This window comes from Balaenoptera borealis, assembly GCF_965194805.1.
Source record: "Balaenoptera borealis genome assembly, chromosome: 9".
NCBI classification, from domain to species: domain Eukaryota; kingdom Metazoa; phylum Chordata; class Mammalia; order Artiodactyla; family Balaenopteridae; genus Balaenoptera; species Balaenoptera borealis.
Window position 1 is genome coordinate 46,759,408 of NC_138873.1, and position 27,394 is coordinate 46,786,801.

Consider the following 27,394-nt stretch of genomic DNA (forward strand, 5'->3'; position numbering starts at 1 on the left):
GGGAGCATGGAGTCTTAACCACTGGACTGCCAGGGAAGTCCCTCACATTTTTAAATAATTAAAAAAATCAAAAGAAGAATAACATTTTGTGGAACGTTAAAATTATATGAAATTCAAATTTCAGTGTTCAGAAATAAAGCTTTAATGGAACACAGGCACACACCCATTAGCTATGGTCTACAGCTGCTTTTATGCTAACAAACCAGAGCTGGGGTAGTTGCAACACAGACTGCATGTCCTACAAAGTCTAAAACATTTACTGTCTGGTCCTTTACAGAAAAAGTTTGCCAATCCCTGTTCTAGCCACTGGGAATTCAACATGAGAAATATAAGAAAAGTTTCTGCACTTATGAAATTACATTCTAATGGGAAAACAAACGAAAAGAATAAATGAACAAGATTGTTTCAGACCTTTGAATGTATTATGAAGACAACGAAACAGTCGATGTGATGGATAGTGAAGGTGGTTCATTTAGATGGGGTGGCCAGAGGGGGCCCCTGTGACAGCAAGGCTGAGAGCTGAAGACAAGGAGACAGCCATGAAGCATCTGGAAACAAAGGGTCCCAGTCAGAGGGAACAGCAAGTGGTAGGTCTCAGGAACAGGAAAGCATGGCTGCATCACAGAGAGATGGGGAGAGTAGTAGGTGAGATCAGAGAGGGAGCTAGGGTTAGGTAGGGGCCAGCTCACAGAAGGCCTCTCAGGATGAGTCAGGTTTGTATTTTTCTCTATGGGCAAAGAAAATTCTCTGAAAGCTTTTATGCACAGGAATGATGCGATCTGAATTACATTTTAGAAAGATCAACTTGATGATTGTATGGAAAAGAGATTCTAGTGGAAGTCAAAGTGGACACAGTCAGGGGCTGTTGTAGTGGACCCAGTGAGAAAGGGTAGTGGCTTGAATTATGGGTGCAGCTAGGGGGAGGGGAAGACTTGGATAGATTTAGAGCTTAGCTTGGAGGTGAGCTGTCAAGGCTTGCTGAGGTGGAAGGTGAAGGAAAGGGAAAAATTGAGGATTACACTTGGGTTTTTGGCTAAGCTGGTGCCATTTCCTAACGTGAATTGTACTCAAAACTATTAAAATATATGAACTTATGTCTCAAACAGGAGTTCCTATCTATGTAATGGGTGTTTCTCACCCATTACAAGGTATAGATGTAGTTGTGCATCTATACCATGGTGTCTTACTAATTTTTGTCTTTACTGTCTTTCCTGAATGTAGGAAATAATTGAGATCATCCACAAAGGCATGTTAACCAGGAGGAAAGACGGCTTTTAACTTCAAGTCCACGTGTGGACCTCTTTCTGAAGAGACTGAGGAAGAGGTAGGTATGACCATGAAAAACAAGCTTAATACCACTTGTGAAATTTGCCTTACACAGGTGATCTGTTGTTGATTTGTAGTTAACAGGGAAATAGCCAGATTTCCTTGTGGCATTCTCGCTATTGCTCTTAATTCCAACAGATATTTGGAACATTGATTCGGTTGTTTCAGTTCAGCCTTGTATAGATATCTAGTTGATGTAGCCAGCCAGCCAAACAGCAATAACCTGTATTTCCCCAGGCTGTAGAAATACTATGTTTGCAGAAAGAAAACGTGTTTCTCCCAGTTTTGTCAGCATGATCAAACATTAATGATATGTATCTGCAAAAAATTGTGAGAAAATTGGGGGTATCATCTTACCAATACTATCATTAAAAAGATGAGAGGAAGAAACTGAAAAACCTTTACTAGATTTTTTTCCCGATCTTCTATAAAAAGAAAACCAGAACTTTAAACCTCCCCACAGGTGATCATTTTAGTTACACTAATGACCCATAAAGATTACATGATTTTGAACAGTTGCGGTTACTGAAATAGTTGAAAAGATAAAATGAACTGGGTGACAGGATGGTTGTAGTAATCAGCATCAGACTCTGTACAACTTGTGGTAGATTGAGTGTGTGTATGTGTGTGTGTGTGTGTGTGAGAGAGAGAGAGAGAGAAAGAGGGAGAGGGAGAGAGAGAGAGAGAGATGGAGAGACTTGAACTTGAGTTCAGATTTGAGTGGTTAGCTGGGTGATGACAGCCTTTACTGAGACAGGAAACCTGCAGAGGGAAGCCACTTGGGGCATGAGGGGAATGACTTTCAGTTTGGGGCCTATTTTGCATTTGGGTTTCTCGTGGATATCCATTTGGAGACATCCAGGAAGTAGCTGGAGATATAGGTCTGAAGTTCATAGAAGAGATTGAGATGAAAGATTTAGGGAGACTTTAGAATCTTGGGAGTAAATAAGATAGCCCAGAGAAAATGTGCATAGTGAAAAAGGCTGATATTTACTCTCTAAGGAATAGGGATAAGAAGAGAAACTTGTAAAGGAGACTGCAAAGGAGGAATCAGAAAGGTCTATACTAAATCACTAGAGTGAGGAGCCATAGAAGCCACAAGAAGACTATTATTAAAAAGTAATCTATGGTGTCAAATGCTGAAGAAAGGCAAGTGATAAAACAACTGAAAATGTCCATTGAATTTATTCATACATAGACTTTGGTGATCTTGGTGAAAGCTATTCTGGTAGAGCAATTCATGGCAGAGAAAACTAGATTGTAGTGAATTAAGGGGGAAGTGGGAAGTGAGGGAACAAAGTGAGTACTGTCGAGTTTTTCAGGAAGTTTGACTGTGAAGAGTAGAAGTGCAATAGGACATTGGATTAAAGAGATCTTGGAAAGAAGAAGATTTCCCCCTTTCCCACCATAAGACTTGAGCCTGTTTAAATACTGATGAGAAGGTTTAATATATGAGAGAGATTAAGTACAGATCAGTGTCCCAGAGAACACTGGGATGGATTTCATAGTACTTGTTGAGGGTTTAGCTTTATATACGATGATGGATAGTGCTATTTTTCCAGTAGTAGAAGAGAAATGGAGAGTTGAAAACAAGGGTAGATTTGATAGGTTAGATAGAATTTGAGAAGCTCCCTTATGATGACTTCTATTTCTCCGTGGAGTAGGGGGAAAGGTTATGGGATGGAAGTGCAAGGTAAAGTGTAGCTATCAGAGATTTGAGGGGAGGGAAGTGAGATTAAAGCAGCATGGGAAATGATCATGGCTAAGGAATCCTGGTAGGTTCCCTGACAGCCAGCTTGGAGAGCCCAGCAGAGAGTGATGATCACAGATTTATGATTGCAAATTGCCCAATTGTTACTTCTCACCTGCACCATGCAACACTGAACCAAACCTGTTAAGTTTCATGGAAAAAGTAAACAGTTGATTGATACAGCCACTATGGAGAGCAGTATGGAGGTTCCTTAAAAAACTAAAAATAGAACTACCATATGACCCAGCAATCCCACTACTGGGCATATACCCTGAGAAAACCATAATTCAAAAAGAGTCATGTACCACAATGTTCATTGCAGCACTATTTACAATAGCCAGGACATGGAAGCAACCTAAGTGTCTGTCAACAGATGAATGGATAAAGAAGATGTGGCACATGTATAGAATGGAATATTACTCAACCATAAAAAGAAACAAAATTGAGTTATTTGTAGTGAGGTGGATGGACCTAGAGTCTGTCATACAGAGTGAAGTAAGTCAGAAAGAGAAAAACAAATACCGTATGCTAACACATATATATGGAATCTAAAAAAAAAAAAAAGTTCTGAAGAACCTAGGGGCAGGACAGGAATAAAGACACAGATGTAGAGAATGGACTTGAGGACACAGGGGGAAGTGTAAGCTGGGACGAAGTGAGAGAGTGGCATGGACATATATACACTACCAAATGTAAAGTAGATAGCTAGTGGGAAGCAGCCGCATGGCACAGGGAGATCAGCTCGGTGCTTTGGGACCACCTAGAGGGGTGGGATAGGGAGGGTGGGAGGGAGACGCAAGAAGGAGGAGATAATGGGGATATATGTGTATGTATAGCTGATTCACTTTGTTATACAGCAGAAACTAACACACCATTGTAAAGCAATTATACTCCAATAAAGATGTTAAAAAAAAAAAAAAAAGTAAACAGTTGAGTTCACCTAGAGGTGGGGTTTTGCCAAGCAGATGCTATGGAAAGACAAGGGGGTAGGAGAATCTGGTAAGAGAGTACCAGTAAGAGAGAAATCAGAATGTTCAAACCATGAAATCTATGCAGGATAATTATGGAAATGAAGATTGGAGAGGGCTGTTGGGCAAGGAAAGAGTAGCAGAAGACTGAAGGTCCTGATGAACTGCCAGCACTCATTCTAGATTCAATATGCATTTGATAGATACTCAGTTGATAGTAGAAATATATAGATGGCTACTTCCAAGCCCAAACACCAAAGGTCATGGGACTCCCACACGTATATCCCATTCCTCCATTACCAACACCTCTCTTCCAACTGGAGGGAACAGTTTATTAAATCAGAATATGTCACCCTGCCTCTGTACCTTTTGTCATAACAATATCCTGTATTAATGCCTGTTCCATTCCTTTTTGCCTATTCAAATCTTACCCATCTTTAATACTTAGCTCTCCCTTTATTCACAAAACTTTTCAGCTGAGGGAAAGCAAGGGGAAAACAAAATTCCCTAAAATTTATTGAGCATCTATTATCTTCCAGGAAATGTACCTTTCATATGCAATTCTAATCTAATTTGGGCACTGGAGTGCTCAACTTCCTTTTGAATGTGAGTTATTTATATTGTCTTTAACATTATATGGCATTCCTCTATGTTTACTTGATTCGAGAGATTTTTGTGTCTATGTCTTACCCTTATACTCTATACTATTTTTTTTAACTTTTTATTTTATATTGGAGTATAGCCGATTAACAATGTTGTGATAGTTTCAGGTGCACAGCAAAGTGACTCAGCCATATATATATATGTATCCATTCTCCCCTACACTTCCCTCTCGTCCGGGCTGCCACATAACATTGAGCAGGGTTCCCTGTGCTATATAGTAGGTCCTTGTTGGTTATCCATTTTAAATATAACAGTGTGTACATGTCAGTCCCAAACTCCCTAACTATCCCTTCCCTTCACCCTCTCCGCCCCTGTAACCATAAGTTCCTTCTCTAAGTCTGTGAGCCTGTTTCTGTTTTGTGAATAAGTTCATTTGTATCATTTCTTTTTAGATTCCGCATATAAGCGATATCATACTATGTTTCTTTCTCTGACTTCATTCAATGTGACAATCTCTAGGTCCATCTATGTTGCTGTAAATTGCAATATTTTATTCTTTTTAATGGCTGAGTAATATTCCATTGTATATATGTACCACATCTTCTTTATCCATTCCTCTGTTGATGGACATTTAGGTTGCTTCCATGTCTTGGCTATACTAAACAGTGCTGCAATGAACATTGGGGTGGATGTATCCTTTTGGACCATGTTTTTCTCTGGATATATGCCCAGGAGTGGGACTGCAGGGTCATATGGTAGTCTACAGTATTTTTTTTAATGGCTTAATTATGTTGTATTTTCTGTAGCACCTTTCAGAATGAATTGGACATGGCAGGCATAAATTCTTACTTGATTAAGAATATGAAAATACAGATAATAGACTAAAAAGAATACGGAAAAAGGAAAGAAATGTGAGTGCCAACCATTATCCCTTGTAAATTCATGATATGTGCTGGGAACTGGGGAAAATTGAGAAATATTGCACTAGTGTTTGAAATATTAATATACCTTCTAAAAGTGGGTAATTTACTGCTCTTTCAGTAGATTCAGACCTGATACATTTATTATAGAATGTCTTATAGCCAATTCTACATAACTATTTCATTTGAAAAGTAGCCAAATATGATATATTGGGTAGAGACATAGATTTCTTTTTATTAGTTGTGTTTCCATGTATTTATATGAGTTGATAATTCAGTAAAATATAATTCAGTATTTGACTTATTTTGAAAAATGAACACTGTATAATTTGGGTAGTTGCACATTAGAATATCTGCTAAGGGTTTGATATCCAAAATATATAAAGAACTCCTACAACTCAATAACAAAACAAAAACAATCTGATTAAAAAAGAAGGCAGAGGACCTGAATAGACATTTTTCCAAGGAAGCCATACAGATGACCAATAGTTACATGAAAAGATGTTCAACATTACTAATAACCAGGGAAGTATAAATCAAAACTACAGTGAGATATTACCTCACACCTGTTAGAATGGCTCTTTCCAAAGACCAAAAATAGAGTTGGTGAGAATGTGGAGAAAAGGGAACCTGTGTGCATTGTTGGTTAAAATGTAAATTGGTGCACTCACTACGGAAAACAGTAAAGAGGTTTCCCCCAAAGTTAAAAATTAAAAACTACTATATGATCCAGCATTTCCACTTCTGATTATTTATCCAAAGAAAATGAAAACAAAACCAAAAACACTAATTCAAGAGATATATCCACCCCCATGTTCATTGAAGCATTATTTATAATAGCCAAGATATGAAAGCAACCTAAGTGTCCAATGATAGATGAATGGATAAAGAAGATGTGATCTCTCTCTCTCTCTCTCTGATGGAATATGATGGAATATTACTCAACCATAAAAGAATGAAATCTTACCATTTGCAACAACATGGATGGACCTAGAGGGTAATATATTAGTGAAGTAATACCACATGATTTCACTTATATGTGCAATCTAAAAAACAAAACAAACAAACAAAACAGAAACAGACTCATAGATACAGAGAACAACCTGATGGTTGCCAGAGGGGAGGTGGGTGGAGGGACAGGTGAAGTAGGTGAAAGGGGTTAAGAGGTACAAACTTCAGTTATAAAAATAATTCATGGGGATGTAATGTACATCATAAGGAATATCATCGATAATATTGTAATGACTTTGTATGGTGACACATGCTAACTAGACTTATTGTGGTGACCATTTCCTAATGTATAAAAATATTGAATCTCTATGTTATACACCTGAAACTAATATAATAATGTATGTCAATTATAATTCAATAAAAATTTATGTATTATTTAGTAAAGGTAGTATTTAAAGTTAGCTAAAATTTTAAAAGACTTGGCCCATATAAAAAAATAGTGGTGTTTATGTCAGAGATGAAAACCAATAATTCAAATTTCAGCAGCAGCAGCAGAGTAGTTTTTTTGAGTTAAGCACTGGAATTGGCTCATTAAAGAAATTTTGTACCATCTCATCGAGAAATGGCTATGAAATTTTCTGTAATGAACCATCAAAACTTTCTTCTCTTCCTTTTCCAAATTCTCCTCCTACTTCATTTTTAGGAGGTTTATAATATTTTTATATTCAAAAGCTAAGCTTCATTTAAAGGCTTTGCCAATATGATGTTCATTTCATAGACAAATTAATTCAAGCACAGACAAGTTATACATGTCTGAGTTTCTGCAGAAAGTTTTTGCCGGAACCAGCAATAGCACTGGAGTTTCCTATTTGCAAATGAGGTAACTATTTTAGAACATTATATGCTGTATATTTACTGGGCAAAGGCTGTCAAACTTGTTATACAAAGACAAATGGATCAGTTTTTCTTCCCTTTTTACAGCATTACCATCACCTTCTGCCTGGAGATTGTCATTTTCTTCATTAACCTCAATTATATTTACTAAAAGGAATGTTCATTTTAGTGAAAATTTACAAAGTATTTCAGTATTTTAAATGCTTAGCCGTTTCTTGCCATGGGAAAAGGAGAAGCTTTTTCAATTATAAACTTACAGTGACAGATAAATCATTGAGATGACAAAGGCTAGGCCATTTTAAATTTCATATGTATATATAGTGTTCTGATCCCTGGACATACCATAAGGGTAGAGTCTATAGAAGCTACCAGAACATAATAATAACTTACATTTGTAAAACAGGTGTTACAACATGTTTTCATATGCTTTATTTTCCTTTCTAAACATAGTTGTTTTTCCTTATTATAATAGAAATACATGAGCATTATAGAAAAATTAGAAAACATAGACACATAAATGGAAGAAAAATAAAATCTGTTACTCTGAGTTAAACTCTTTGGACACTTTGAGTTTAGTTTCATACCATCCCCCCACCCATGTGGATGTGTGTGGATCATATACATAAAATTTTTACTTGCTTGTACACTTAATAGTTACATTTTACACACCATTATATACTAATAGCTATATTTTTTATTTTTACAACATTGTTTTTAACAGCTGTATAGTACTTATGTCAGTATAGTCTATTTAATCAGTTTCTATTACTGGATAGTTGATTGTTTCTAACATTTTGTTATTACAATCAACACGCTGGTAAATATCCATTTACATACATCTTTCTGTGTTTTCTTAATTATTTCCTGAGGCTAAATTTCCAGAAGAGGAATATCCAGGCCAAAGTTCTGGGCATTTTTAAGTCTGATAATTACTGCCAAGTTGTCCCCCCCAGAGTCTTACAATTTGCACTCTGACCAAATACATATGAGACCAAATACACTCTTCCCTCACTAATAGAAATTAAACTATTAATTTGCATTGTCTCATTTCTGATTCTTGTAATAATTGTGATGTAGACAGAACAGATGAGGAGAAATGTTAATTGTCACACATCTAGAAAGAAACAGGACTGGGACTCAAGTTTTCTGACTTGCCATATCACATTTTGTTTTTTTAACATCTTTTTTGGAGTATAATTGCTTTACAATGGTGTGTTAGTTTCTGCTGTATGACAAAGTGAATCAACTGTACACATACATATATCCCCATATCCCTTCCCTCTTGCATCTCCCTCCCACCCTCCCTACCCCACCCTCTAGGTGGTCACAAAGCACGGAGCTGATCTCCCTGTGCTATGCAGCTGCTTCCCACTAGCTATCTATTTTACATTTGGTAGTGTATATATGTCCATGCCACTCTCTCACTTCGTCCCAGCTTACACTTCCCCCTCCCTGTGTCCTCAAGTCCATTCTCTATGTCAGCATCTTTATTCCTGTCCTGCCCCTAGGTTCTTCAGAACCTTTTTTTTTTAGATTCCATATATATGTGTTAGCATACGGTATTTGTTTTTCTCTTTCTGACTTACTCCACTCTGTATGACAGATTCTGGGTCCATCCACCTCACTACAAATAACTCTTTTATATCCAATATTTCTTGCCGTCGTGCCATCAGTGACGGCAATTCCAAGTGAACGGTCAGGAAAGAACCTCTAGCAGGCATTCTTACACGCCACAGCCTGACTCATGTCTGTGTCGCTGACAGTGCCCTGGCCTCCAGCCATTGGACTGTGGGTGGCACAGTTCCTGTGTTCTGAGGAAAAGGCCGTGTGGTCACCCTGCCTGCCCAGGCCAGCACTGAAGCCAGTGGGAAAGGGAGGAGGAAAGAAAGTTGGAGGCAAAGAGGCAGCGGAGGGTGACCAAATTATAGACCTTGTAACAGCATGTCCCTAAAACCTTTTGAGTCTTGCCCCATTTTATGAGTGAAATAATCCAGGCCATCCATCTGACCTGAATATTTTAAATTAGTGAGTTTATTTTTATAATTTTTTTAATTGTAAGATTCACACAGATAGGATTCTGTTTCTGTTTTCATTTATACAAACTATTCAAGGATCCAAATTCTCATAAGTGAAACAGAGGAGGTGGTGAAGGAAAAAAAATTCTCTTTTGAATAGAAAGACATAAAAGTGGGATTTTTTTTTTTTTTTAAGAAATTTATTTATTGGCTGGGTGGGGTCTTCGTTGCTGCGTGCGGGATTTCTCTAGTTGCGGCGAGCGGGGGCTACTCTTCGTTGTGGTGCATGGGCTTCTCATTGTGGTGGCTTCTCTTGTTTCGGAGCACAGGCTCTCAGCGCACGGGCTCAGTCGTTGTGGTTTGCGGGCTCTAGAGCGCAGGCTCAGTAGTTGTGGTGCACAGGCTTAGTTGCTCCGCGGCATGTGGGATCTTCCCAGACCAGGGCTCGAACCCGTGTCCCCTGCATTGGCAGGTGGATTCTTTTTTTTTTTTTTTTTAATTTATTTATTTTATTTTATTTATGGCTGTGTTGGGTCTTCGTTTCTGTGCGAGGGCTTTCTCTAGTTGTGGCAAGCGGGGGCCACTCTTCATCGCGGTGCGCGGGCCTCTCACTGTCGCAGCCTCTCCTGTCGCGGAGCACAGGCTCCAGACGCGCAGGCTCAGTAATTGTGGCTCACGGGCCCAGTTGCTCCGCGGCATGTGGGATCTTCCCAGACCAGGGCTCGAACCCGTGTCCCCTGCATTGACAGGCAGACTCTCAACCACTGCGCCACCAGGGAAGCCCGGCAGGTGGATTCTTAACCACTGCGCCACCAGGGAAGTCCCAAAAGTGGGATTTTTTAATTTTTATTTTTTGTATTGTATCGTTTAGTCAATTTAAATCAAGTTTAAAGAAAATTAAAAAAAAAAAAGAATAGCAATGTGTTTAATCATACAGTTGTTTGCCAAGTTCTAAAAAGTATTTGGCTATAGAATTGTGTTAGAAAACTGTTGTGCAAAAGTGCAAGCAGCATTTGTTAGGGGCTAATAAACCAGGTATACTAGTAGGTGTTGTAGGGTTGGTAAGATGAAACAGTTACAGGCTCTGTCCTCAGGAGCCATCTTATAGTGGCCAGAAGGTTGCTCCAGGAAGCTTTCCTGACCATTAATCTGTCCTCTGATCACTAAACCTACTTCACAGATTGAAGTCATCTATTTACTTGTCTGTTATACCCACTAGACTATGAGTCCCTTGAGGGAAGGAATTGTGTTCTGCTTACTGTGTTCACCATGAGAGGCTGTATAGAAGAGGGGTCATAGAAACTTAATAGAACAAAATTATACCAGAGGAAACATAACATCATATTTTACCATTTTGGGGAGGGAATTATTTTTTGATTATTATGTTCACTACCTCTCAAAAATATTGGGCTATACTTTTCAAATTTATTAAGGTAAGATGATATATTATTAAATTTCAGTTTTTATTAATTTTGAAAACTTGGGCATATCATTTATGTTCTCAGTTTTTCCCATCTGCAAAATAAGGGTGTTAGACCAGACCAGTAATTCTCAACTGATGTTGGGGAAACCTATCCCAGTATTCAGGGATGGAGTAGAACACCTCAGAATCTTAGGATACTGTGGTTTGAAAAAACATACTCAGTATCATTATATAATTTTAAATTTGTAAAATAAAAAGAAAGGCTCTATTTCTATAATATTAAACAATAGAAAAAAAAAGTATCCTGGAAAATGTTGGCATCCAGGCTTCTCAGAGGTTGTGGGACAAATCTTCCCAGGAAGTTGTATAAGAAACTCTAAGGTAGGTGTGGGGAAGGGTCATAATTTACATTTTTTATGGTTTTTCAATGAGTTCAATAAAGTTAAGAGACACTGCACTAATCCAGAGAAGCTCCAGTCACCTAGGATTTCATCGTGGATGACATAAATCTTGTTTTTCTTTGCACGTGTTGGAAAAGTTCAGTCACCTTTGTTTTTTTTTTTTTTTTTAACTTATTTTGAAGAGAGGCAAAATCTATGGATCATATTAATATTAGGCTGAGAAAGATAAAGAGGATAAGAAAACCAGTCAGACTGAGTTATTGAAGAATTGATGTATAAAACTGCTCTTACTTCTGGGACTCGCCCACGTGATCCAGGACAGGCTGATGGTTTAGTTTAATTGTAGCAAGATCTTGTGAGAGAACTGAAACCCAGCATAGTGGAGTTGGGTGATGGGGTGCTGTAGTTTTAAGGGACTAGAGGCTGTGTTCTCATAGTGCTTGGGGTCTTACTTGAAGGAGTTTTTTCAGGGTTAAGTACTTGCTGTTTGGCATCTGAATGACTTCCCCCTACAATAAAGTGCTTCCAGGTCAAAATCGACTTGATTTTCATATAACTTTCTGGTCGTGAGTATCCACATCACAACAAAAGTATTAAATGATTTAAAATGCCCAGTACAAACTAAAAACAAATAGAGATTGAAATGCCACCCCATTGCGGGAGTTGATACAAAAGTCAATTCTTGCAATCTCCTCTTCTCTGGGGCTCTCTTCAGATAGCTAGTGAAGGAGATAGCTGTGCTTTTTATACTCTGTGACTTTTGGAGGCCTGGTCCATGCCTTCAACCCCCTGGTCCCTCGATGACTTGGCCACACTCCTGTCGTCACAGGAGTCAACAGTATCCTGACATCCTCAGTTACAAGCCAACCTGGGTTACTTTCACCTTCCATTTTGCCAGTGTGTCCCTCAGATACGCAGAAGCAGAATCCGTTTGTCCTGTCTTGTGGTATTTTAAGCTCTGATTCTAAACTACTGCATAGCTTTTGACTAAGTTAGGGCATCGTTCAATTTGGGGCATGGTCCACAGATTTAGAGTAGCATTTTTAAAATTCGACTTTTTGACCTAAATCTTTAAGTACCTCTCAGTTTGGGTCTTCTGAAAAGCAGATGTCAAGGTAGATTAGATGAGCAAGAGATTTGGGGGGGAAACATGGTGAAGGAAAAAAGGGAGGGAGCACGAATAGGCCAAGAAGAGCCTTGAGGCCTTGATGAAGGTCTGTGAAAGGAGAGAGGGAAGGGGGGATTGGGGTGGAAGGAGCCTCAGACCACAGTGTAGTTCTGAGAAAGTTTCAGCCCGGCCACTGAGGACCCCTGAGCTCTCTGAGCTCGAGTGTCCCATTAAAGGAATCCTGTGTCAGGCTGAAGTGGCCTGGGCCTGCTGCCGCCACTGTGCTCTGTCATTGTCTGGGGGCAGCCAGTGGGAAGTGTGATTTCACTTGAATGCTGCACTGGATCTACAGGTGTGACAATTTGAGGCTGTCCGTCAGCTATGTTCCCTGCAGCAGGTCCTCTGGAAGGGAGAGTAGAAAGGGGTACCTCCACAACCACTGAAGTATCCAAAGGTGGCACCTTAAATCTCAGGATCCTCAGCAGAACTTTCTAAAGGTTATTGGCGTTATTCCTTCTGCTCTCCACTCCCATCTCCTGCCAAACTCATGGCGATTCCTTCCATTCCTAGACTCTCAATCCCCACAGAGCAAGTTTAGATAGGGAAGCTACACCTCCAGAGCCTCACTGTTGTTGGTTTTTATTTCCTAGCCAATAAAATCATTCCTTTAAAAAAAAAAATCCTAATTGTCCACAAGCATTTCAGTGGTGAAATTCCCAGAGCTGTGTTAAATACAGAGGACACGAGATAAATAAGACGCCTCAAAGGACTCGTACCCGAGAGAGGGTGACGCACAAATTAGCATACATTTTAATAATGTGATAAATAGAGGAATAGATGGAACGCAGAAGAGAACTATCTTGACCAGCCTGGGCGAAGTCTGAGCAGAGTCTCCAAGGACAAATACAACTTAGACAGAAAAGGCAGGCGGAGGCAAGTCTAGGCAAAGGCAAGAAAGTATGAGGAACAGGCTATAAGAAACGTGGTGTTCCTGGAGGATAAAGGGAAGGCTTATGAGGTAGGCAGGACCCAGATTTATGCTTGGGAACTTGTACTTGATTGTGTTAGCCATCGTCACCTGTGCATTTTACAAGTGTGGCAGAGGATTTGGATGGGCAAGACGAGAGAACAGTAGGAAGCCACTGCCTGTCAACTATTTATTTCCATCCATTCGAGGACAAGAGTCCTGGGGAAAGATTGCCTGCTTTGCATACAAAAGACATGGGTTCTAATCTCAGCATCACAGTTTACCATAGTTTCTAGACCAGTCATGTAACTCTAGAAATGGAAGTTTCTGTCACTTAAAAACTGGCAATCATGATACTTGCCCTGACTCCTATTGAGCTGTTGTGAGGATCCAGTTAGTTGAGACAGGACTCTAAAGGTACTTTGCAAACTTTCAGCGCTGTAAAAAATTAAGGGGCTGTTATTATGTGCCGCTCAGGAAATAACAAGCACCTGGGAAAACCCACAGAGTGTGGTTTTGTAAGAAGTTTCTCAGCCTCCAAGAGAGAAAATGCCTGGCTTAACATTGGCCAAGAGGAACATGTCTGGGAAATTACGACATGGGGGAAAGCAAATGTGGCTTTCTGTTTTGTTTTCAGAGATTACAGTTTCTTGTCATTCTCATTGTTTACCCTACCTCACCAAGGGTGGTTCTGAAGTGAGAGGAAGCTGAGGCAGGGAGTATTAATAAGGTAAAGCAGATGGTTAAAATTTACTTGGTGTAAAAAATAGAAACTGAACCACTTTAATGTTGGGAAGATAGTAAGCTAGACATTGGTTATATAAATGGGCACATGTGTAGGGATGGAAAACAAATTCAGCTTTATCAGAAAACTGTCTGACTTTCCAGGAGCCTCATGGGGTCCTCATCCTCTCACAGTGTCAGGGAGAAGTAGCAGTACAATATCAAATAAATAAAACTTGCCCTAACCCTTCTCTTCTGGAAAAATCTTTAAAAAAATTCTTTCTCTTATTAGATCTCTTTTGTTGACGGTTTGTTTGATTCTCAATGAAAAAAACCACTATCATCGACATACTCACTGTTGGTGAGACTCAGAGGCCAGGCCTTTGACATATATTATCAATATATGTCCTTATAAATATATTATATATTATAAAGGTATGAAAAAATCTCTATTTAAACAATTCTACTTACGGACCTTTCCTGGAATACCATTGATCTCCTAAAAGAATTGACTGTTCTGTGAAGAAACTTCTTTTTTTTTTTTTTTGATAGAGGAATTCACAGGAATGTCTGCATGTGAGTTGAGACAACTGGTTCCTATAGGGGACTTGTTGGCAAAAATGTTAATTATTTTTTCTTGAATACACATATGATAGGTTGATCTTTGCCAACTTAAAATTAAAAAACTAAGGGACTTTTTAAACTTGTTGTATGACCTATGAGAGATGTTTTGGAAAAGAATTCCCCAAAGAACAGAGTAGCTAAGCTAGAGATCGATTCATTTGATACCAACATCAGCCACTTTTGGCTTTCTCTTACTGAATTTTAAAGGGTGGAAAGCTAAAAATAATATTCCTCAAAAACCCTTGGAGTTTAACTTTGGGAAGCAACCTGGCCTCAGTCATGCAAATGCAAGTATTAATTTTTTTATCGCTGTGTAACAAATCATACAAATTTAGTGGCTTAAAATAACATATATTGGCATATAGTTTCTACAGATCATAAGTATGGACATGGGGTAGCTGGAGCCTCTGCTCAGGGTTTCACAAGGCTGAAACCAAAATGTTAGCCAGGGCTTCACTTTCAGAGTTCTCTTCCAAGCCCACTGGTTGTTGGCAGAATTCAGTTACCTGTAGTTGTGGGACTGAGGTCCTCGTTTTCTTGCTGACCATCAATCGGGTCATTCCCAGCTCCTAGAAGTTTCTTGCTCTCTTTGCTGTGTGGCCCCCTCCACAACATGGCAGTTTGCTCTTCAAGGCCAATAGGAAAATGTCTCTGGCTTTGAATTTCTGACTTCTTTTAAGGGCTCACTTAGTTAGGTCAGACCACTCAGGATAACACCCCCTTTTGATTAATTCACAGTCAGCTGACTGGAGACCTTAATTACATTTGCAAAATCCCTTTTTGCCATATAATAGAACACAATCGTGGAAGTGATATTCCATCGTATTTACAATCCTGCTCATACTCAAGAGGGTCTTGTACAGCACATGTACATCAGGAGCAAGAATCTTGGGGACCATTTCAGAATTCTGCCTACCACAATGTGCCATTTATAGATAGAAGTAACCAAGGTGAGGTAGGGAGATTGTACAGTTCAGCAAGCACAGTGGCATTGATGCTGCTTTCAAGGAGAGTTTTTGTTTCTGTTTCCTAGTGCCACGTGCGCCAAGGAGTGAGCGGCAGCAGAAAAGGGTTTTGTTTTTTGTTTTTTGTTTTTGCTAGAACGACTAGCAAAAATGTAGTTGAGCATTTTTTCTGGGCAACTTTGTCCTGTGTTTTCCTTGGTAACATTCCTTGGTTCTTTGGTCCTCCCATAGATGGTATAAGCTAATGATTACTTAAATCTCTTTCTGCTTAAACTAGCTATAGTGAATACTTTTATCTGCAACATAAAGCCTTGATTGATACAACAGGGTCAATAATGACCTCTTTTTATATATCCATTAAATGTGTGTCATTCTGTATTGCCTGTATAGATACATAGAACTTTAGAGTAGGAAGGACACTTTCAGATCTAGCACTTTAAAAAATATATTCTATAGGACACTTGTAATAGAGTCCAGGATATGGGGATAGTTTTTTGGGGAAAAAATATTCAAGAGTTCTGCCAGCTTGGAATACAGTATACATACTTAGAGCTTATGATACTCATTAGCATATGAAAGACTCTGAGAGATGCTACAGGAAAAAAAAAAAACAACCCAGTCCAAAACCATTAGACTTTTCTTGATCCAACCAAGGTTTCCCAAGCCAAGGCCCCAAAAGGCTTCCCTGGAGGTGCAGTGGTTAAGAATCCGCCTGCCAATGCAGGGCACACGGGTTTGAGCCCTGGTCTGGGAAGATCCCACATGCCGGGGAGCAACTAAGCCTGTGTGCCACAATTACTGAGCCTGCGCTCTAGAGCCCACGAGCCACAACTACTGAAGCCCGCGCGCCTAGAGCCCGTGCTCCGCAACAAGAGAAGCCACCGCAATGAGAAGCCCACGTACTGCAACAAAGAGTAGCCCCCACTCACCGCAACTAGAGAAAGCCAGTGCGCAGCAACGAAGACCCAACGCAGCCAAAAAAAAAAAAAAGAAAAACTCAGTTCCAAAAAAAATCTAAGTCACCAAAGTCAGCTGGTGGGTTAGTGATAGAGGGAGGGCTTAAAACTAAGCTAGCTAGGTTTTTCTGACTCCCAGAAACATGAAGCTTATTCCTTACATCTGTGTGAGAATTAAGCTTCAATGAATATAAACACCGTCTTATTAAGAAGTAGAAGATATAAATAGTTCCACCAAATATATTAGTGATGTCTCTGTGAAACCTGTCATAGCTATTAGAGAAGCTTGGAATCTCACACATGCCCACTGCAGGAGGTGACTGCCAAGAGAGTGGACACGAAGAGGATGTTTCCTGCCTCTCTGTTATTCGCACAATAGCCTTCCCTGGGTGCCAAGGCCGAGCGCTCCCAGACCACAGGCAAAAGGAGCCTGTGAATTAGGCTCCAGGACGTTTTGGTAACTGTAGCAATTATCCTCCATGCAGACATTTTGGGATTAGGGATTGTTAGAAAATGAATTGCTTTAAAATAATTTCAAAAGGAAAATAAAAAAAAAGTATTAAGATTACCACAAAAGGCAATATAGATCATGTGCATAATAGAAACCTGATTTCTGGATCAGAACGCTTGTTAAGTGCACGACTCTCCCACATTCCAAAATGTAAATCACATCATACACATGTGACCCAGAGAGAAGAGGTTCCAGGAGGTGCATATCTTCAGCATGAGAACAAGGAGCCATCAGTGTTACAAGCGCAGCTCACAGTCAGCTGGCCGGCCTGACACACCTTGGCATTTATTGTTCCCTGAGGCCACGTGGTTGCGTCATGAGAGGCTGGGGTGGACGTGCTGAAGTGGCTCCAGTCCGCAAGCTTCCCCCACCCACCTTTGCTGTTCTTGGAAGGAACTCAGCTTAAGTAAAGAATTTAGTCTCCATGACATTTTTATTATTGGGAAGATTTCCCCTGCAGGGCAGAGAGGTAGCATAACAGGTTAGACTTCTTGCATTCTCTACTGGGGCTTCCCTTTCAGCACCATAGTTTTTCCTTCCTTTTGGTAGCAGCATTTCTAAAAGGACTAGGGCACGGGTTAAAAACCAAAACCAAAACCCACCAGACTCTCCTCACAACAATCTTTTGTAGCCACTGAGGCCCTTAAAAGAAAGAAAATGGTAAACAAACCCAGCCATTACATGAGTCATAAAGGGACTCACACGACCACAGACCACCACCACAATTCTATGGGAAAAGTTTCCACGCACGTGCGTATTCTCCGGGGTTTGTGGTATTCCTCAGAGCTTGGACTGAGGCAGGACTGTGCAGTACCCTGTAAAAGGCTCCAGGCTTTGTGGGGTTACCTTTATTGTGCTTGAGGAGTCAGAAAAAGGCAACTTAGGAGTTTGGGTAATGGCATAAGGCAATGGCGTTTATTCTTCCGTGCCTCGTGTTCAATAGACGTTTTCTGGCCTTTTTGGTTCAGCTGTTGAGCCCCCGCCCAGATGCTTTCAAACTAAAGCTATTAGGCCAATGGTAGTGGGTTGTGTGGATACTCTTGTGGACTACAAAAGAGATCTAGTTTCTTCCAAAAAACGGCAAAGCAGGCATCCAAGGAATGGGATGTATTTCAGCTCTTAACTATTATTCTGGGACGTGCTTATGTACGAGCAAAATAATTGGCAAAATAGGTTTCAAGCTCAAAAGGTTGGCATATTTGTTAATCAAGAAGTAAATAATATTTTCCTCTTCTGTTGTCCTCAAAACTGGGCTCTAACTATATTTAGTCTATAATTGATAAGATGTAATGAACATTTTAAGCAGAAAGATTTAAAATGTGATCACCCCCATGCTTCGTCAGATCGTATACAATCAGGACAGAGTTATCCTGTGAGAGAGAACACGCACACTGGATGCAGATGGATGTACAGATATATTTCCATTCTATCAATGGGATAAAATATTTACAGCAGGCAGGGATGTCCGGAAGACTCTGAAAGTCCAAGTTGTTTGCTGTCTGTACAAGGTTTCTGCCTTTCAGTATTACACAAAGGGTCTCTAGGAAGAGTCTGGTACCTACTCCCCAATTCCAGGATGACATGACACTTCACTGTATGAGGAGCTCATTTGTTAGCATATTCTTTATTGTAAGAAGTATGGGTTCACTTCTCCCTGTGAATTGTTTATGACAAATTTGTATTAAGAAACGACTTTGAAACAGTAAGGCTTCCAGGCTTGTGATGGTATAGGAGACCATATTTTCATTCCTGTTCTTTCTGTTATCTAATGGCCTGAATTCATTTCAATCAACCAAAACCAAAATGAAATCAATTCCTTTAAAACCTTTGATTTATAATAACCTGAAGAATAAAAAGGAGGATGTGTTGGAGGTTCCCAGTAGAACGGACGGGTGTTTTCCCCATCACTGCCACACACCAGGGTCTCCAGTTCAAACTCCAGGAAGGCGACAACAAAGGTGTTGAGGGTGTGGATAAAGTTCCCCAGTTATTTTTCTTTTCTTTTCTTTTTTTTTTTTTTTAATCAGGCTGTAACCTTAAATGAATGTCTTTCTGGTCCAAAGCAGGAATGACTGCTAAGGATTTCAAATGACCTCTCAAACAATTTTATCGGGCCCAGTAATGGACAGATTTTTGATAAGTCAGTGGGGAAAGCTGATAGCCCTGTTTCAAAGCAGACCAGAGTGAGGTGGCTCCCAGGAATTTTCAGGGAAACACTCTTAAACCTCGCCTATAGCCTGCGGTGGAGGCCTTTGTCCTGTACTTTGGACTCTTCACTGCTGTTCTAACAGGTGAGGCCCCAGATGCAAATATTTGGTTTGACCCTTTCTTACTGTAAACACTGCAGCCCTCAGTATGATGTGAAGTATAGAATTTATGGCTATTTGCTCAGACATTATCAAAGTAATTATAAATTCTACTTTCTTGTTATTTCTCAAGGTTCACTAGCCTGGTTGCCATTTTGGGGAAGGAATTTGGTCAAGGTAGATGAATAGCAAGTTCGGGGATGAAAAATAGCGATAGTACAAATGAATCTCAGGACTCAGCATTTACATTCAGACACAAAGTTAGAGCATGGAGCACTCTTGCAATGAATCCAGATTTCACATCGGCTCAGTAAGTAATGAGCTCAATAAGGTATACATCAAAGCGAACCTCCACACAAGTTTTCCCTCTCTACTTTTTGTTCATGACCACGTGTGTTGGTTCTTCACCACCTTCTTTGTTGCCTTGAATCTCATCTTGTATTTTTTTTTAACTCAATATTTTTTCCCCTTTTTCTGTAAGCAAGGAAAAAGCCTCTCCTTGTAGATTTCAAGCCTCATCAGGGTAGGCCCATTTGGTATGAAGACACGGTTCAGCCAGCAGAAAAAGCATGAATTGTGGAATCAGCCTAGCTGCTTTCAAATTCTGGTTCTTTCACTTACTAACTGAAAACATTGGGAAGGTAATTAACTTCTCTAAGTCTCCAGTACTTCATCTCTCAGAGATAATATCTACTTTTCACTTTGTTTAGGGATAAAACGAGAATATCAAGCCCACAGCCCAGATCCAGTTCCTCAATACATTTCTTTCCTTCTCTTGTATTTCTGTGATATCTGCTTGCCCCAGCACTTTCGCTCACATTTAGTATATAACAGGCATTTAAACGTGTTAGTTCAATATAGTAGAAATATATATGCTGTTTGAGAGCGGATTGGAAGGTTTAGAAATGATCAGTTTGTAAGTGTTTGGAGAGACTCAGTTCTTAAAAAGCCTGCCTTCCCCTGGATCAGGGATCAAGAGGTGGTTATTTCTTGCTGAATGCTTCTCAAGGTAGTTGCCTTAGCTCCCTACTTTCCTGTGTAGACACAGCCTTAATATTCTATCCACATTGGTATGTTTAAATCTAGAAATAGTTTCGTCAAGAGGCACGTGGAGTGGAAAAAGAAGATAAAGGGAGAAAATCAGTGAGAAGGAAAATGAAGAGCAAAGTCCTAAGAAGCAAACTGAATGAAATAAATTTAAAACAACAAAATTCCATTTAAGCAGTATGATTACTGTAGCATAGAAGCGGTGAGGTCAAAGACTTGGGTAGACATGATCAAGTCTAGTGCAGGCTTGGGTGTTGAGTGACATCAGCAAATGTAGATTCCCCAGTGAATTAGAAGGTTGAGGGATTGGGCAGAAAGTTTAATAAATAAAAGGAATCAATCCTGCAGTCTGAAAATACAGACATGCATGGCTGAGTTAGACATATAAAAGACTTGTTGAAATACAGAAGCTAATAAGGAGCAGCATGGAGAAACAATGCCATTTGAGTTACTGATTCAAACCCTGAGATAGGGTCTCATTTGGGAGATTTTTGCATGTATATGTATCTATCATAGATAATATTTTAATATTGCTGTGTGTGTTGATATTGGGATCTTTTCATCAGCTCTGTATGTCACTCAGCTCTTGTTCCTCTCAAGGACATTATTACCCATTAAAACACCATAAACATACTTTAATAAAAATCTCTAAGTTAAATTTCCTAAAAATTTGAGAACATTAGAAATATAACTGAACTACTCACTGAGGATTCCTGAAGACTGTATGAAAACATTTCCTACCTCCCAAAACATTGGTTCTTACTTACTAGCCCAGTTAATTTTAAAGTGTTGGAAATATAGAGTCTGATATGGATGGAAGGAGTATTAAGGTCCTTTCTTTTTTTTTTTTTTTTTTTTAATTTTATTTATTTATTTACTTATGGCTGTGTTGGGTCTTTGTTTCTGTGCGAGGGCTTTCTCTAGTTGCGGCGAGCGGGGGCCACTCTTCATCGTGGTGCGCAGGCCTCTCACTATCGCGGCCTCTCTTGTTGCGGAGCACAGGCTCCAGACGCGCAGGCTCAGTAATTGTGGCTCACGGGCCCAGTTGCTCCGAGGCATGTGGGATCTTCCCAGACCAGGGCTCGAACCCGTGTCCCCTGCATTGGCAGGCAGACTCTCAACCACTGCGCCACCAGGGAAGCCCAAGGTCCTTACTTTAAAAAAAAAAAAAAAAAATGCCATGAGCGCATCAAACATGGTAATAGCCCAGTGTCGGCTACCACAGCCCTGTTGCCCCAGCGATGGATGCTGAGCTGCATTTCCAGGGCAGTTGCAGAGATGATGTGGCTCACGTTAATCTAAGCAAGGCACAAGGTGAAGGTTGCTCAAGGCAGGAGACCAGGCAGACGTCTCAGTGCTCTGCCTGGGATACTGCTTGTCAAATACCCTGAGTGAATATGCCCTTTGGTGAAGTCCTTCTTAACTATTCCCACAATTTGACACTTCTTTGGTGGTTATGTACTTCCCAGGCAATTTGTCCATTCCCACAATTTGACACTTCTTTGGTGGTTATGTACTTCCCAGGCAATTTGTCCATTTATCCATTACAACACTTAGCATATTGCAGTGATTACCTGTATAATGTCGGATCCCACAACATGGTATCTGGTGTATAGTAGGGAGTTGAATGGATGAATTAAACAACAAACCAACCCCTTATGAGCAGTCAACTTTGGCTGCCCTAAGATCTAGGAGATCTCCCAGTTAACCTAAGCTATTAATAGCGACGGACACCTATTGTTTTTTCAGTAGGACAAATGTATTGAGTTTTCCTAGTGCCACTTGCTTTCATTTTTTATGGTATGTTACGTTTTTCCAAGACTCACTCTCATGGCCTTTGATTTCTCAAAAATAAAATATTTTCATGAGAGACAAAATGAAATTATTGCCTGTGAGATTCTAAATTCTTAAGATAAATATGTAAAATCTAAAGTCTATATAATACATTTATATTAGAAGCCAGATTTTGATACCTATATCCCTACTCCTAGTTGGAAAGGTGTTTTTTAATAGTTGTTTGAAACCACTTAGGTACTGGTTGGGTGTAAGGAGAAGGAAATACCGTGTAAAAGCTTCATCATTGGGTGTACGCTGTACTTAGGAGCTAGCTTAGACCATGCTGTGGAACAAAACAGACAAATATTTTGTATATCATTTGAATTTGGTGTAAAATTTGGTATAACATTTTGATCTGGTGTGTCCCGAAAAATCATAGACTGAGGTGTACCCTTTTACAGGAGAACATATCAGAATTAATATTGGATTAATGGTTTGGGGGAGGGGGAGGAAGTAGGAGTTATTATCCTCCCATCTCTAGTCCTGTGCAACTGAAATTGGTCAAAAAATGTATTCAAAGTTTACAAGCTCAAAAAAATTATTTAAACTGCAGGAAAGCAAATGTAAAGGCTGACATTGAAGGATTGCTATGGGCTTTGCCCTGAGCCTGCTCTCCATTCGGGAATTAGAGGCATTTAAAGATAGCACGTATACCTGGATTAGCCCGAAGTGCCTTTCCCAGACTGTTTCTGCAGGGAGATGGGGGTCAATGTTTCCTCCCTGTGCACAGAAAGGTCAAACCACGAACACATTTTTTTTTTCCAGGAAATGGATTTTGATTGTATTATGAAAATGAGTGCCAACATTTGTCTTTCGCTGTTCCTCATTGGTTCTCCATAGGCACAGACTCCAACGACAAGTGAATATTTAATTATAGACTTCATGACCTGTTTTGAATATTTAAAAGACAGACTTTAAGAGTTAGTAGCTGCCTGCCCAGGGTGTACAGTGCACTAAAAGGGAAAAGTAAAAAATAGGTCTAAGCTGTTTTTACAATAATTTGGGAAATTAAATGAGAAAAAAAGTCTATGCCCAAGGTTCATGTTTGTTTTTTCTTCCTGTGCTGCTTTTATCTTAAATCTAACAAATGACTTAATAGGTTTGTCCAGAGGCAATGACAAAGCAGGGGGTGAGAAGGAAGTATAGAAAAGCTGGCAAGGAATCAGCAAAAGGGAAAACAAAAAGGAAATTCATAATGAACAATCTTAACTACTCACATTTGAAGTAATAAAACTGCATCTAAGTTGATGTGAATATTGAAAAACCCAATGAAATCAAAGGTGCAGGGGTAACTTGTTTGCTCAAGTATGGAAGCTAATGTACTATTAGTTAATATGCAAGTGATCTAACATGCTCTCTGAACTCTAGCAGAATTCTTAATTTTATTTCAGTTTTAGCTCTAGTTCAGTTTAGTAAATATTAATTGAGCATTTGCTGTGTTACAGACACAGCCGGAAACTGGTGACCTCACGTTAGCCCTGAAAGAATTCCAGTGTAGTTGGAGAGATGATAAGTAAGCAGAAACTTTCGCTGTAATAAAACAGGATGCTGTAAGATAAAAGGATGTAATAGACATGATTGCTAATTTAAAAATATTTTTTGTTTAAATCCAATTTGAAGGATGTAATGGCCAGATGTAGGATGAACTAGGATTCTGGAAATACCTAAGCGTAGTGGTGAATCCTAAAGGACTCCGCCCTTCTGTGACTGAGCAAATTACTTTATTTGTAAAAGACTCATTATGTTTAAAATACAGGCACTTTCTTTTAAAATACATACGTTATATAGTAATTCTGAAGCTCAACCACTGTTACATATTATCATGATTATATGCAATTATTAGCTATTGAACTAATACTATTTTGCCATGTTTACATAAAACTATGGAAAATAATTAGATCCAAGCAGAAGATTATAGAATGCTTTAACTTTATACACTGTGGGGTTATGAAATATATGTTTAGTCTTCCAAAATATCCAGATGTTTGGCTTTTCCTGGAAAAATCACTGCTTGTGTTTCTCTCTTTTCATTCAGATGCTTTGGCACCACAGAGACTTTAATGTTTCTGTTGTCAAGATGTGATTAGAACTTTCTAAATTATTGTCTATGGTGTTCAACATTATTTATGGTCACATTAGATCTGACATCACACATTTAGTAGTCACTTCAGAGTTTTTAAGATTTTCGTACCATACAAAATTTGATGCCAAAGCTTTTATAGCAGATGTGTTCAATAGGAAAAACCTTTATGAGAAATTCCCATCTGCATATTAGTCATCTCCCATCAATGTGCTTCTTCCTGATCCAGTTTATGTCTGCCTTCTCCAGCCTCCAGAGTTAAGGCACCTTTGGCAAGTCATGGCCATGCTGGCTGCATTAGGAGTTAAGCATTACAGGGTCTGGCCCTGTCTTCGGGCTCACTTGTCACCTCCTCTCACAGGCTTTGGACCCGCCTTCACCTCTCCCCAAGCACCTCCGGCTATGGCTGGGTCTCTCTGGTCCCAGGGGACCCTGTCCCGAGATCCTCCGCCAGAAGTCCCACCAGCCTGAGTGCCAGCACTTTTGTTTTTCTCTTTTCAAACCAAGTGTTCTCACATAAACCTTTATTTTTGAGGGTTTATCATTTAGTGTTCTTTCCCAGGTTCTGTGGGAAATACATCCATATCTCTCAAATTTGTTAACTTCATTGGACTCTCCCAAATTTCTTAAAGACTCATTTTGTCTGAAAAAACCTTTTGGAGTCTCCCTTGTCCCTTCGGTGTGACTCATCAATGGAATCTCCCTGTTTTTCCTTGCCTGGATGTTAGAGTCTAGCATAAGCCCACCAGGAATTTCCATAACTTCTTGTCTACTCTGAGGCTTACAAAGTTGTTGGGCTCACTTCCTCATTTCAGGGATTGTAGAGCTAACTCAACAAAGAGCCAAAATTTAGAGTGGCTGTCATTAGAATGATTTCCAAACAAAACTGTGAATGAGGTTGTTTGCCCTTAGAGATCTTATTCACCACTTGCCCCCCAATATTTCCCATGTTCAGATCAATAGGCTTTCCAAACAAGTTTCCCCCTTTCATCCTCCCCTCTCTACCACATCTCCCATCAGTAACATTTCAGATCCCCTTAGCACTTTTATTAGTCCACAGGGCCTCTTCCTGAAGGTCCCATTAAGATGTTAATAGTGGTTTAGTGGGTTTCCCTGCCAAGGAGTCTTTAAAAAACACACACACGCTTTTCAATGAGAAGTGAAGTGAACGACCAATGCTCTCCTAAGCAGGGGAATTTTGTGCATGGGGGTATCTAGATGGAGAGTGAGTGTAAGGGTTTAGTGCTTTCCTGTACTCATCAAAAATACCCCAGACGAAGTCCCACTGTTTTTTGTTTTGTTTTGTTTTGTTTTTTAAACTGGTTGTGCCAGATATTTTATTTGTGCTTCCAACAGCACTCTGAATATGAAAACTCAAACAATCCCCATGCCCGAGTAGGAGAATCAAGTCTGTTCAGCCCTGTCTCTTCCCCCAGGACTCCCTAGACGTCGTTTTGAGTTTTGCAGACACAGCCCTTGACCCATCGTTGCATAACTACCCTGGAGGGAGAGACATTCTCTGCCCTTCGCATAACCTTGTTCTCTTTTAGACAAACAGCTCTGCAAGATTAAATACACTTGAGGGAGAGTGACATTACTGAGGAGACGATAGTTAGTTGTTCCCTCAAAATCCAATGGGCCGAGATCCAGGAACATTTGGGGAAATAGAAGTAACTCATTGCAAGCTAGCCAACCAGTGGCCTAAACTCTTACTTGGCGATTTCTTCTGAGTGTTTAGTTCAGTTGCCTTAAGATTCATCTCGATGTTAACAGGCTATTTAGGATTTGAACAAGATTATTTAGAGACTCAAAACCTTTCTGAGCTCATTTAACAGATGAATTCTATCAGGATGGGCAAAGTGAGGTGCACATTCCCCTTGATTTATTGAGGTACAGAGGGGAAATAATAAAAATATATAGATGAAAAAATAAATAAATAGATGAATCTTTAAATATAATCTTTTAAAAAATTCTATTTTTGTGAATGCTTTATATTGTTCATAACATATTAGTTGGTAATACAGTTATGTAACTCATAAATAAAAACATAGATATATTGGGGTACATGCTTATTTTTTTTAACTAGTAAGAAGGAGGGATTTAATAAGAAAATAGTGCCTTGCCTTTAATACCCAACCCCCTCCAATCCATGCATTATAATGAAGGTGGGCTCTCCATGTAAGCAGTCTACCCAAGAAAATGAAGAGGTAGTCGTGCCTCACTCAGAATCCAAAGTTTTTCTCTGAATTCCAGCCACCTCTAGAAGTGGAAGCTGGGTACAGCTACCTGGAGAGTCCAGTATTAGTTTAGATAAAGTTGAGGGCAGCTCTTGAAGGAAAATGTTTCTTTTTTAAGCCAAGGTGCTTTTTTGCATAATCCTTTAGTATCATGACAGTCACACATCCCCACCAGATACACTTATAAGTGCTCACAAGGGAGGGATTTGAGGAAGCCAGATGGGTGGAAATCAGAGTGAGGGGTATGGATTTCATGAAGATTACCTGCAATCTGTCCTCTCTAGGGAGGAAAATAAGAGCTTGTCCTTCTTTAGACATCATAAAAGAGGACCCCCTGTGAGAGAAGAGGTTGCCTGCTTTGAATTGTCACAGAGGATGTTCGAGGCATAATTCCTGCCTGTCTGTTTCTTCAAAAGTTTCATCCCCAAGGGACACAATATGGAGGGGAGGGAAGAAATAGAAACATTTCTTCTCTTGCTGCCTCAGCCTTCTTCAGCTGCAGAGGAAAGAGCACGTCCCGGTTTTGAAGGCCTACATATCTGTTTTCAAATCGCTGCAGGGCTGCGTCACTGCACAACTTCATGTGCTCCGTTGCCATCAGAATCTAGGTGACCCGCAGCCCCTGGAGCTGTTCTCTGAGTGGCTGTCTGGGGGTGGGTGCCTGCCTGAGTCTCGATGCTTTTAGTTACTGGGTGTGTGGTCTTGGATGCGTTGCTTATTCTCTCTACTGGTAAATGAGGTAATAATTCCTACTTCCCAAAGTTGAGTATACTGTATGCCATA

The 27,394-nt window shown here is 39.8% G+C and overlaps 2 long non-coding RNA genes across 4 annotated transcripts in view; one reads left to right on the forward strand and one right to left on the reverse strand.

Annotated features, from left to right (window-relative positions):
* Positions 1 to 15,776, forward strand: part of LOC309634612 — a 181,463-nt gene extending 165,687 nt beyond the window's left edge. For 2 of the 3 annotated variants that reach the window (XR_014248238.1, XR_014248240.1), the window contains exon 5: positions 1,222 to 15,776. This is a non-coding gene — a long non-coding RNA (uncharacterized lncRNA). The remainder of the gene's footprint in view (positions 1 to 1,221) is intronic. The other variant, XR_014248239.1, reaches the window with a different exon arrangement.
* Positions 1 to 27,394, reverse strand: part of LOC309634623 — a 360,017-nt gene that overhangs the window by 299,813 nt on the left and 32,810 nt on the right. The window lies entirely within an intron of this gene.